The following is an 11636-nucleotide window of genomic DNA, read 5'->3' as shown; positions in this document are numbered from 1 at the left end:
ATGGTTCATTAAGGGGGAAGATCAGGAGCTACATCCCAGCCAGTATCTGACCATACTTCAGTGAACATTTCATCCCTGTATTTAGGTGTACTCTGTCTCTCCTAAGTGGTTAAAGGAGAGCAAACAGGAATCCAGGATTATGTGCCATGCTGGGTAAAAGTGAAGTCAATGTTGATGAAATAAAAAATAAAACCAATAAATAGAGAATCGAAATTTTTAAAATTCCAAAAAACATAGGCATGACTCCTGAGCAAAATTAGTTTTCTTGGAAAAAGTAGTAAATACATAATGGATTGGCAAGAATAATCAAGAAAATAAAGGGAGAGAGAGGGAGAAAAAAATACAGCATTAAAAAAATTAGGAACAAGAAAGGAAACATAATTATAGATATGAATAAGAAATTTAGGAAGTCCAGTTCAGTCATCAACAAATCCTTCTTGAGTAACTTCTTTATGCCAAGACCTGTGTTACGCACTAGGGTGACAGCAGAAAATATGACTGAGCCCCTCACTCATGGAGCCTACAGTCAAGAAAGAGGAGTCAGACTAACCCAAGGAAATAGTCAATTCATAGACAGTAATTCTGGGAATTCTCCACTTCAGTCTTCTCAGCAGCAAACATGGCTCATTCTCACTGACCTCTGTTTGTTTTCTTCAATCACCCTAAAGGGTGTGATAACAGGATTGATCTCTTCCTTTAACCAGCCACAGTATCTTAATGCAATTCAAATGACGTGTCCACATATGCTCTTATTTGACCACCGCAGTCATAAAAAACAAAGATGTTCGAAAATTCCAGTAGGTGCTAAAATATCTAGTCCAGGAGTCTTAACATGTATAAAGAGTTTGTTGAATTCTTATATGTTAACTTTGACTTTAATGAGGCTCAGAAAAAAGCTGAGGGAATGTTTATCAGTGCTAGCAAATGATTTCTTCTTGGTGACTTGTCTTGAGGATTTCATTGAAAATGCCCATCTCTTCATATTTGAGACTTTTTGTTGCATCCATCAGTGCATCAGCATTAACATGTTGGCAGATACACTGAACATGACTCCAGAAGAAGCTAAAAGGTGGATTGTAAATTTCACTAGAAATGCAATCCTGGATGCCAAGATTGATTCTAAATAAAGTCTATGGTAATGGGTAACAATGCAGTCTTACCCTATCAGCATGCGATTGAAAAGACCAAAAGCTTTTCATTTAGGAGCCAGATGTTGGATATAAGTATTAAGAAGAAATTGAAGCAGAATAGTAGGTCAGAGGCTCCTAACTGAACAACTCAAGACTGGCTTCTATTGAAGAACTGTAAAGAAAAAATGAAAAAAACTATAAAAGAAAGATGAAATAATAAAATCATTATATAAAGGTGAAAAATTTTAGAAACAATTAACATATTGAGTATAAGTTTTGGAGAATTTGAATAAAATTGGCTGTGTTTTAGTTAAAAAAAGAAATGGTCAATTGATTTTAGCTAGTGATGAGTACATGCAGATGATAAAATAGACTTATGTAAGGGAGAGAGTCTTCATGGCTGCTTTTGTAAGGTGGGCAGTGAAGGTCTTTCTGAGGAGGTGACATTTGAATTTCGACCTGAATAACAGGAGAAGTCACACAGCTGCCTGTGAACAAAGGGGAGGGTAGAGGCCCCAACTTTGGTCATCACTGAGGTGAGAAAAAAGCCTCAACTGGACTTCCTGCACATGGAATTTTGTAGGCCCTGTAGCCTTACCAACAACCAACAAATGTGTCCACATGAGTGAGCTAGTATTCTAGTATCTGGATGACTTCCACAATGAAGACTTCACATTCTAGGAGTGCAGTGATTGTTGTCCTGACAAGTTCAAGAAAAGACATGGAAGGAAGATAAACTGTCCCATGTTTACACTGTAAAATCATGAATGATAAATTTAACAAATTATTGTTCACATTTCCTTGAATACTCTGGATAAAAATTGCATCTGTCATCATCAACAAAGCAAAATAACAACCTTTGAGAGAGTCCCTGGAAGCCACCGTCCACAGGATAATGCAGCCTTGTGAGTAATGACACAACCAGCATTAAGTAAATGGTATCAGGGAACTGCAAAGGCAAGCTAATTGATATAGTTTCAATACAATAAAGTTCCAAGGAGCCATGGATTTTTGTGACTAATAACAGCATTGCTACCTTTATTTCACAGTGGGATATATGAAATATGCTGGAAACAGCACATTTGAGAATAAAAAACACAAATAGGTTCCTGGACCACAACCAGAACAGATGCATGTGGAAACTATGAAAAATCTTTACTTGTACTGATCGGACAATAAACAAATACGTAAATACCTCCTCTCTATCCATTAATAACTCTTCATTGATAAATCACTGTACCTTATATGAGTCCATGAATGTCGTAGTATATTTTTTAACCACATTGTTAGACAGAGGCCCTACAAAAAACAGTTGCTTGCCCAGGATCCTGCATGCCTTATGGGCAGTCTTTAATTTGATTTTTTGACTACCAAATGAAGAGGATCTCCACCTTTCCCTGAGAAGTCACCTAGTGAAATATCATTTGTCCTCTACTCCACCCCAGGGCAGCACCAGAGGAGTAATAAGCACACCACACAGAAAGAAAAGGAGAATGAAGAGGGGAAGACAGCAGACCAGACTCGCACATATGCTCTTACAATCCTGGGGCTGCAGAGCCAACCTGAGACAAAGTGCCGGAGAAGTCATGGAATTCCACTTGGATGAAGTTAAAGGAGACTGCTACCTTAAGGTAGAAAATGCTAGCGCTTGTTATAAAATTAAATCCTAGAACATACCTCAGTTCTAGCATCTGCAATCTCAGAGGAAAGTCCTTGGAATTGCAGATTCCTTTTATTATTCCACAAACTAAGTTCCTAATTTTATGAATAGCCAACATGAGTTTGGGTGACTTATCCAGATTAAATATAAGATTTGTTTTGGACCTGCAAAGACAATTCACTTTTAACCCCCATCAAAAATGTTAAATAAACCACATGTGTAGGTAGAGGGACCCATGAGAGCTAAAAACACCTGTTTGACAGACTAAAACTCTAAAAAGCAACTGAAATCTTAAGTCAATTATGAAATATATGATTAGTGTAATCCTTGCTATGATTTATCTTTGTATTTCCTCTCTTATACGTGGCATAATTAAGGAAATGCTGAAGACTGTTGTACTTGATGGCTTATAAACATGAATATTTAAAAGAGTTTGATACCAATATTCCTCATAACTTATTACATCATTCTTTTAATGTGTAGAGTGCTGATGATTGATAGTAAAAATATCAATTACAATAGATTTAAGTGTTTCAGGTCTAGAAAGACTTCTTCCATTCCGTTGTGTCTACAAGTGCTCTTAAAGAAATAATTCTGAAAAGCCACTGAAGTAAAAATAATGTTCATCTAATTAATTATGACATGTGTACCAACCCAAACCTAAAATATGATGATTTTATTATTCAAATCTAGGGTTTAGAAGAAGTGAGTCTAACTAAAAGCAGACTATAAATGCTGAATATGTATATCTGTATCTGTCCTTCTATCTGCATTAAATATTTAGCTATTCATATTTGTCATAATATATTACATGCTTTCTTCGTCATCTAAGAAATCTGTAAAATCTCTGATGCCAAATACACTTTACAAATTCTCTTTCCTATTAATCATTGTTTGCTAAAGAAATTAGCTAATTAATTCCTTGCTTCATTTGATGCAATTAACTTGAGCAAAGCCCTGTCCAGGTGTGGTAGATATGACAGTATCATAGAGCTTTTATTCTAAGAGAGGAACATATGACAGACAAGTATTTACAAATGGCCCTGTAAGCCTAACAGCTAGAATACATGCTTAGAAATCCCACTGCCAGCATTAAATCCCAGCACTCTACAAATCCCAGCACTCTCTACAAATCCCAGCTTTGTAATAAATATGTATATAATAATAGAAGCTCCTAGAATTGTTGCAGGGATGAAGTGATGTACTTACAAGAGAGTTTGCTCCACGGTAAGATTCAACATAGGTTGGCTATTATTACTAACGAGCGTAAATACCATAAGGAGAGAGATACAGATGTGATACAATTTTAATATCAACCCCCATAAAGTATGAAAAACAAATTTAACTTAAAAATAACATTCCATATAACATTCTATAGTCAAAGTTGTGTGTGTCTGTACTATTGTTCATCTCAACCACTGCTCATACTTCATTCATTCGGTACTTACTGAGGTTCTGTCATGTGACCAGCCAGTGCCAGACAGGCATGTAGGGTGAGAACAGGTCCTACATTTGTAGAGCTTGTAGTCGATCTTGAGGAATAACCAGAGGTGACTCATCGCCCCACAGACCCAGCGGGCACTTGACTCTAAATGGTTAATCTGAGGAGAACTCAAAACCTTTATGAATAAATAAAACTATTTTTTCAGGATGTGCGAATCTCTCTAAATTCACACGTCACTTAGAACCAGTCAGACTTCTTACTCAGAAATGCAGTCTCTCACCTCACTTCTGCCACTCTCTTTCTACTTAAGAACTCACTATTACACTTTTATAAGATCTTAAATCTTGAAAGCTAGGTACCATAGAAGCACCATTAAAAATTTATAAAGCTTGCACAGATTTGTCATAATTAGCTTGCATGCCATCTTACAGAACTAATGCCATTTTAGGGTGTCCAAGTTCTGACTTGTTCAGTAAAGGATGGCAGTGTATGAAATAAAGACAGAGGCAATGTAGTGTAGTTGGAAGAGTCCTGGTCTTAGATTTTGAAGGTCTTGTTTCTTCCACTCATTTAAGCAAATATTTTAATTAAACATTTGTATTATTTCAGCCTGTTCTGTATCTTTTTGCCTTCCTGGAACATCACCTTCATTCTCCCTTAGGAAGTGGAGATCAGCTGACTCCACCCTCAACTGCAGTGTAGTGGTGAGCTCAGGCCAGCCATGGGAGCTTATCCACCTCAACAGCACAGTGGTTGATTCACAGTCACAATGCAAAACACTTCCGTGAGACTTAGTCCTGGTGCTTTGCAGGAGCTCTTGGCAAGGAGACAACTTTCTCTTCCCTTGAGTTGCCGATCAGTTGCATGTATACTTGAAGCTTCCAGCACCCACTGCCCACCCAGAGCCTGCCTGACAGCAAAGCAACCAAGAGGAAAACAGGGACCAGAGGTGGAGCGTGACTGTAAAGAAAAAGACAGGGAGAAAGTCTGAGTCCTGATGACTTCTCTCTGGAGGTGGTCACACTCAGGAGTGCAAAAATGTACTCTGCTATCCTAGGTAAATGCAGTTTCTATCTTAATCTCTTATTTCACCTGGTGGCAAAACAGTGAATATGAGACAACTCAGTGTGTCAGTCAACTCAGGGCCTCCCTGAATCTCCCCTTCCCTTAAGGTTGATTCAGAGGATGACAGTATCTGAGGATCTGTCAGCTGCCGAAACTCCCTCTAGCCAGTGCCTTCTGTGGCTCCACCATGCCCCTGCGCTCTCTCTGCCCAGATCTCTCTCCGTTCTTCTTGTCTCGACCATGTAGTCCCTTCAGATCACTGGCTCTCTATCGACGATCCCTAAGTCCTCCATAAAAACTCTGTATATTTCTGCCCTGACACACCAAACAATCTTTCTCACTCTTGATTTACATACCAAGGTGTCACAAGGGCCACCTGGTCTTTGGACATAATGTCACAGGTATCCTTTCTTCTTCAGTGCCTACACCTCCAAATGTGGAGTTTTCTAACGTCTCTCCTCCTCAGGACTCACTGAGGGCCAACATTCTTGGGATTTCATGGGCATCTACACTTGCTTATCCCCTCTCTATCTGCCTCTCCCAAAACCCGGGGTGGAAAGATTTGCTTTTACATTGTCCTCTGTTCTTCTCAGATCTATTCTTTTATATAAGTTTTGTCTTTTGAAGATTGAAAAAACAACAACAACAACAAAAAATCAAAAACACCTTGTCTCTGGTGAGAGCTTCTAAAGTCTACTTTGAGGTTTGAAACCTAATAATCTATTGGTCTCTGAATGCTCCTTCTCCTGAGGCAGTGAGTCTGAGCTTCCTCAACTCAGGTCTGAAATCAAGGAAAAGAAGGAACTTGCTGATAATGAAAAGCACAACAGGTTGTCTGAGATTTGCTTTAAATTAATTCAGCTAAGGGTACTGGGGTGGGAGGAGTGGGAAGGTATAGGTGAAACAAGATTAGCCATATGTTGATCACTGGTGCAGCCAGGTGAGAACCCATGAGGGCTCATCACACTGTTATCTCCGCCATCTTACTACTAATTTCTCTATGTCTGGATTGTTGGAACACTTTTATGCTGCAAAGTTTTTAAATATAGGAATAAAATAAAAGGAAATATTAGTTAATATCAAAATATTCCTCCATTATGCAATAATGTTCAGGGTTTAGGTAATAGAGAATTATTAGACAAAATAAAATTGGAAAGTAACTTGATCAGATCTGTTATTTTTAAAGGTTAATCTAGCTGTTGTATGGTGGACAGTGCCTCCAGGCAGAAAAACTGGAGGGGGCTAGTGCCTTGATGTAGATAAATAGAGTCAAGAGGTAGAAGAGCTGGAGAGAAGGGCCCAGGCATATGGTGTGTCTTATGCAGGGAGGATAACACGAAAGGAGGCACCAGTGTTCCTGCCAGTTTTCTGCTTGGGTTCCAGGGAGAACGGCAGTGCCCTTTACCAATATGGGGAGTTCAGAAGTAGAATCAGGATTGAGGAGTGAGACATTTGGCACAAGCCTTGACCTTGCTATGAAATTTTTGAGGGGTCTTGGGAGAGTCTGCTAATTCTGTATTTAGTTTTTGTACATGTGAAATTATGTGAATAATATAATTCAAAATATTTTAAACTAAAAAATTGTTTTCCAAGAATTTATAATATGTAATATGAACCCAGTAGATAGCCATTGATGAAAGGAAGAATGTTTAACAGTTTTGGTCTCTAACCCCTGTTCTTGAAAATTCTTCAAATCAGTTTAAAAGAACAAATGTCTAGGGGAAGAGCTAATTTTCCCACACATCAACAAATTCCAGAGAAATAAGGTAGGTACAGATGGGGATCACAGTAACAAACTTGAAAATGAACATTTAGAGAGAAAACAATTCAAAATGCAATCAGAAGAAACTCTGACTTAGCTTATCAAAGAAAGTATGAGGATTTATTTTGGTAATGTGTAAAGTTCAAACATCTGGGGAGAAACCAGATGAGTGCTGAAATGTGAATGAACACAGGGCTATTGATTTCAGCCTAGTAAGATAGACAATAAAAAGCCTTTACTTCAGACATACAGTATTTTTGCAGATACCAGCAGAGGAAACACTTGCCTACCTCCTTGCAAAGGAAAAGGTAGAAACTAAGAAAATAATTCCACGCCAAGAAACATTTAATGCATAAATACCAACCAAGCTAAATTTGACACCTGCATTTTTAAAAAGATGTGTGCTTCAGGGTTAGCTCTTAAAAATCATTCCATCTCCTTCCGATAATCCTTTTAGGTATTGCTCTTCAAAGCTTTTCTAAAGACAAGAGTCCTGTGGCCCAACTCACACAAGTTTTATTAGAAAATCTCCTCTTGTCTTCCCTTTAGGAAAGTCATGACTGTTTTTCATAAAGAAACATTGATAATTTATTCCTAGAATTACAGAGAGTTTTCCAGAACAGCAAAGAAGGGAGACTCATTTTCTTAGACTCAGATGTCCTTACGTTGATTTAAATTCCCAGCATTCTGTTTAAGTCTGACCATCCAATGTGGTCTTTACTTCTCTCATCTCAGGGGTTCCTGCTGGGGTCTGGAATGCCACTTCTGAGAGAGCGTGTCAGCAGCATTTCTTAGCAAAACACTGCCAGAAATACAGAAAATAAACATCTTTGAAAAATAGCTGAGTTGAAGTGCTTCCAGATTCAACTCCGAATAGTTAAATTCCCTGAAAGCCTGTTAAATATTATAAAAATCAAGTCAAGTCATTAGCTGTAGTTCAGCCTCCAGATCACAATATGACTTTGAACCACTGAGACCTAAAAGGCAAGTTTTGGAGCAACGTTCTTTGTCTCAGACAGGACAATCTCCCTCTGACTTTGGGGTGGGAAGAGGCTGAGAACTCAGTACTGAGGAACTCTCTGGGGATGGAATGCCTAATTTGGGTTGCCAAGGACTGATAACGACCTCAGCACCTAATTAAAGCTGCTTTGCAAGTAACTCCCAAAGCAGAATCAATGTCTCTATTTGGAATCAGTGATCCCTCTCTGGGGAGTCATCATCAGACAAAAATGATAACTTGGCCTTGTGGAAAATCTTCACCCTAAATGATGATAACCCAAAGAGTGATGAAAATCACAAGTTTTATTTCGAAGTCCTGGAACTGGGTCACATTTGTCTTATCTGCACAAGCGTATCTTGCTCAACTATCAGGCTAGGAATAAATAAAGCCTGGAAAATGCCGAGGCTCTAGGGAGAAAGCAATCAGCCTTTCGCATGGTGCATAAGAGCAGTTCATCCATGAAAACACGTGCCCTAAGCAGTAACAACACTCTGCCTCTCTGAGGGTGCTTCCAAGGCCCTCAGTGCCAACAGGGAGAACATTTTATGCTTTTCTACAGACTTGTGAGTATGAATTTTTAACTATCACTTGGGAGTTAAGAAATATCTCATTACCTCCTACCTTTAAATCATATTCAGACATCCAGCTCTAAGATTCCAATGCAACCTAAATGGCAGGGAATTAATTCTCCACATTTAGTGACTCTCTCAGTAGTTTACCTGCCTCCAAGTAATGCCAAAGTCCTCGGTTTCTTTTGCAAAGAATCCAGAGAGGGTCACACTGGTGAGAACTGAGATGCCTGGTGGTATCCTGAAAGTCAGCTTATTGTGCTATTCTGGGGCTCCCCTGGTCACAGAAGGCTCTGCAGTTGTCATGAAACCAGGTGAACCAGCCTCCCAGATCGTACGAAGCACCTTCCCCACTGGCCTCTTCCCAGGAATGCACCCTCAGTTCCCATACAATCCCCTGTCTCGGGCTCCCCCTGCTTTCTGCTCCCTCTCTTTCCTCAGAGACATTTCATGTCAGCTCTAAACAATCTGAGACTTCCAGGAAATATTGAGAGACAGCTTATCTTCCAGAAGCTCCTGGTTTGGGCTCCCTAAGGATAGGCACCACCTGGGACCCTATTACTTTTTGCAAAAAAAGAGATCTCTCTCTTCATCTCTCTGTCTCAATCTCTCTCTCTCTCTCTCTTTCTCTCTCTCTCTTTCTCTATCACTCTCTCTCTCTCTATCTCTCTCTCTCTCTCAACCTTTCTCTCTCCTTCCTTTACATACTCACATATGCTTCAGTTTAAAAAGTTAACATTACTGTTATTATTCCACTTAACAAATGAAGAAACTAAAGCTCAGACATGTTTCATAACTTCCCTGGGTGACAATGGCATGTGACCAGTGAGGTAGTCACCTGGACCCTAATCTGTCCAGCCTATACTTCTAAAACTTCTTTTGCCACAAGCAGAAAAGTCAATATTTCAGAGGATGGACTTGTAGGAAGGTAATCATAATTTAATAAAAAAAGAAATTAGGTGCTTAGGAAATTAACATGGTAGGCAGGTGATAAACTGGCCCTAGAGCTTCTGTTCTGTGTCATTCTTTCTCCAAAGTAAGAGACAGAGCACACTTTAAGCCAAAGGAGAAAGGAAGGGGCCAGCATCTCAGTTTCTTGATGTGTTTTATTTATGATTTATTCCTGAGTGACAAATTATCCTAAAATTTAATGGCTTAAAATAGCCAATGTTGAGATCTCACAGTTTCTGTGGGTGGGGATCTGGATGTGGTGGAGCTGGGTGCCTCTTTTTCAGTGTCTCCCATGAGGCTACAGTCATCTCGAGACTGAGGCTGAAGGGTCTGCTTCCTAGTTCCCTCACCTGCCTGCCGGCCAGATGCAGTTCCCCACAGGTTGCTGGGCTGAGGGCCTCAGTCCCTCATCATGCCTTGTAAGTCTCTCCATAGTGCAGCTCACAACCAGGCATCTGGCTTCTGCCAAATGAACAAGAGAGCAAGAGCAGGATAGATGCCACAGACTTTTTATAACCTGCCTTAATCTGTTCGACTGCTATAACAAAGTGCCAGAGACTGGGCAGTTTATGAACGGAAGTTTATCGTTCACAGTTCTGTAGGCTGGAAGAGTGAGATCAAGGTGCCAGCATGGGTGGGTGAGGGCCCTCTCTGGGCTGGAGTCTTCTCATTATATCCTCACATGGCGGAAGAGGGGTGGGATCACTCCCAAACCTCTTGTATAAGACGCTAATCCCTCAAGAGGTCTCCACTCACGACTTAAACACCTCCCAGAGGCCCCACATACTCCTACCATCATCTTTGGGGGTTGGGATCTCAACATATGAATCTGGCAGGAGGGACACAAACATTTAGACCATAGCCTGACCTAATCTTGGAAGTAACATCCCATTATCTTTGCTGTGGTCTGTTCATTAGAAGCAAGTCTCTAGGCCCAGCCCACATGCATAGGGAGAGAATTACCCAAAGGCATGAACCAGGAGGAAGGGATTACTGGGGCCATCTTAGAGGCTGCCCACCACATGTTGATTGCTGGACTGAGCAGTCAGACTATATGAGTTCAAACCTTAGCCTTATTACTTTCTAGCAATGTAATCTTCATTAATTTACTTAAATATTTTGATCCTCAGTTTCCTCATCTGTAAAATGGAACTATGAATGGTACCTGCTGATCTCAAGGAGTCAACATGGATTAAATGAGTAATATACAATCAAAACCTAGATTAATGCCTAGGACCTGGTAGGCATTCAGTGAATTTTAGCTAACAGTACATTAATAATTATGTTAAGGAAGGAGTGGGGGTGGGAGAGGGAAAAACTGGGGGTGGGAAAGGAAAAAAATTTGAGATTTGCAGATACTAACTACTATATATAAAATAGATAAACAATGAGTTTCTACTGGATAGCATGGGGAACTACATTCAATATCTTGTAGTAACCTATAATGAAAAAGACTATGAACAGGAATATATGTATGTATACATATGACTGAAACATTGTGCTGTACACCAGGAAATTGACACAAGCACTAGGGGTGCTTGATGCCAGTTCTTTCTGGAATTGAGGAAGATGACAGTGTTCTTCTCTCAGTAGCCCACACAGGCATACGTCCAGAGCCAGGCTCTGTAGCTGGGTCATGCGCCCCACTTCCTACCATTCTGCTCTCAGGTCAGGTCCAGCTGTTCTCTCCCTGTCCCTAAGACCTGTCCTGCATGTGCCATGAACAGGTTATTTTGCCTTCATGTCATGACAGGATCTTCCTGAGAAATGGACCAGAGCAGGTAAAGACAAAGGGATGACTTTCATTCTATCATAGAACAGTCAGACACATTTTTAGAAACCAGGCAATCTGTTTGTTTTCTGTTTTTTCCAGTTATAACAACCTTGAACATCATTTATAACAGGAATCTCACCTTTTTGCCCTTTCAGCATCCTGTTCTCTTGTCTCCTGTTAGCTACTCCCTGATTTTATTTTGGGGAACCAGCCCTCCCACAATTTTATTTCATGTTACTCTGGTGAGGCTGATGCTGCCTCTTCCTGGAGTAATAGGTGTG

At 40.0% G+C, this 11636-nt stretch overlaps 1 pseudogene; it reads left to right on the top strand.

Annotated features, from left to right (window-relative positions):
• The first annotated feature begins 389 nt into the window (after nucleotides 1–389).
• On the top strand, nucleotides 390–1442 carry LOC102517563 (annotated as a pseudogene).
• Nucleotides 1443–11636: the final 10194 nt, after the last annotated feature.

The sequence above is a fragment of the Camelus ferus genome, chromosome 25 (assembly GCF_009834535.1).
Source record: "Camelus ferus isolate YT-003-E chromosome 25, BCGSAC_Cfer_1.0, whole genome shotgun sequence".
Lineage (NCBI taxonomy): Eukaryota > Metazoa > Chordata > Mammalia > Artiodactyla > Camelidae > Camelus > Camelus ferus.
This window is presented reverse-complemented; position numbering and strand designations above follow the sequence as displayed.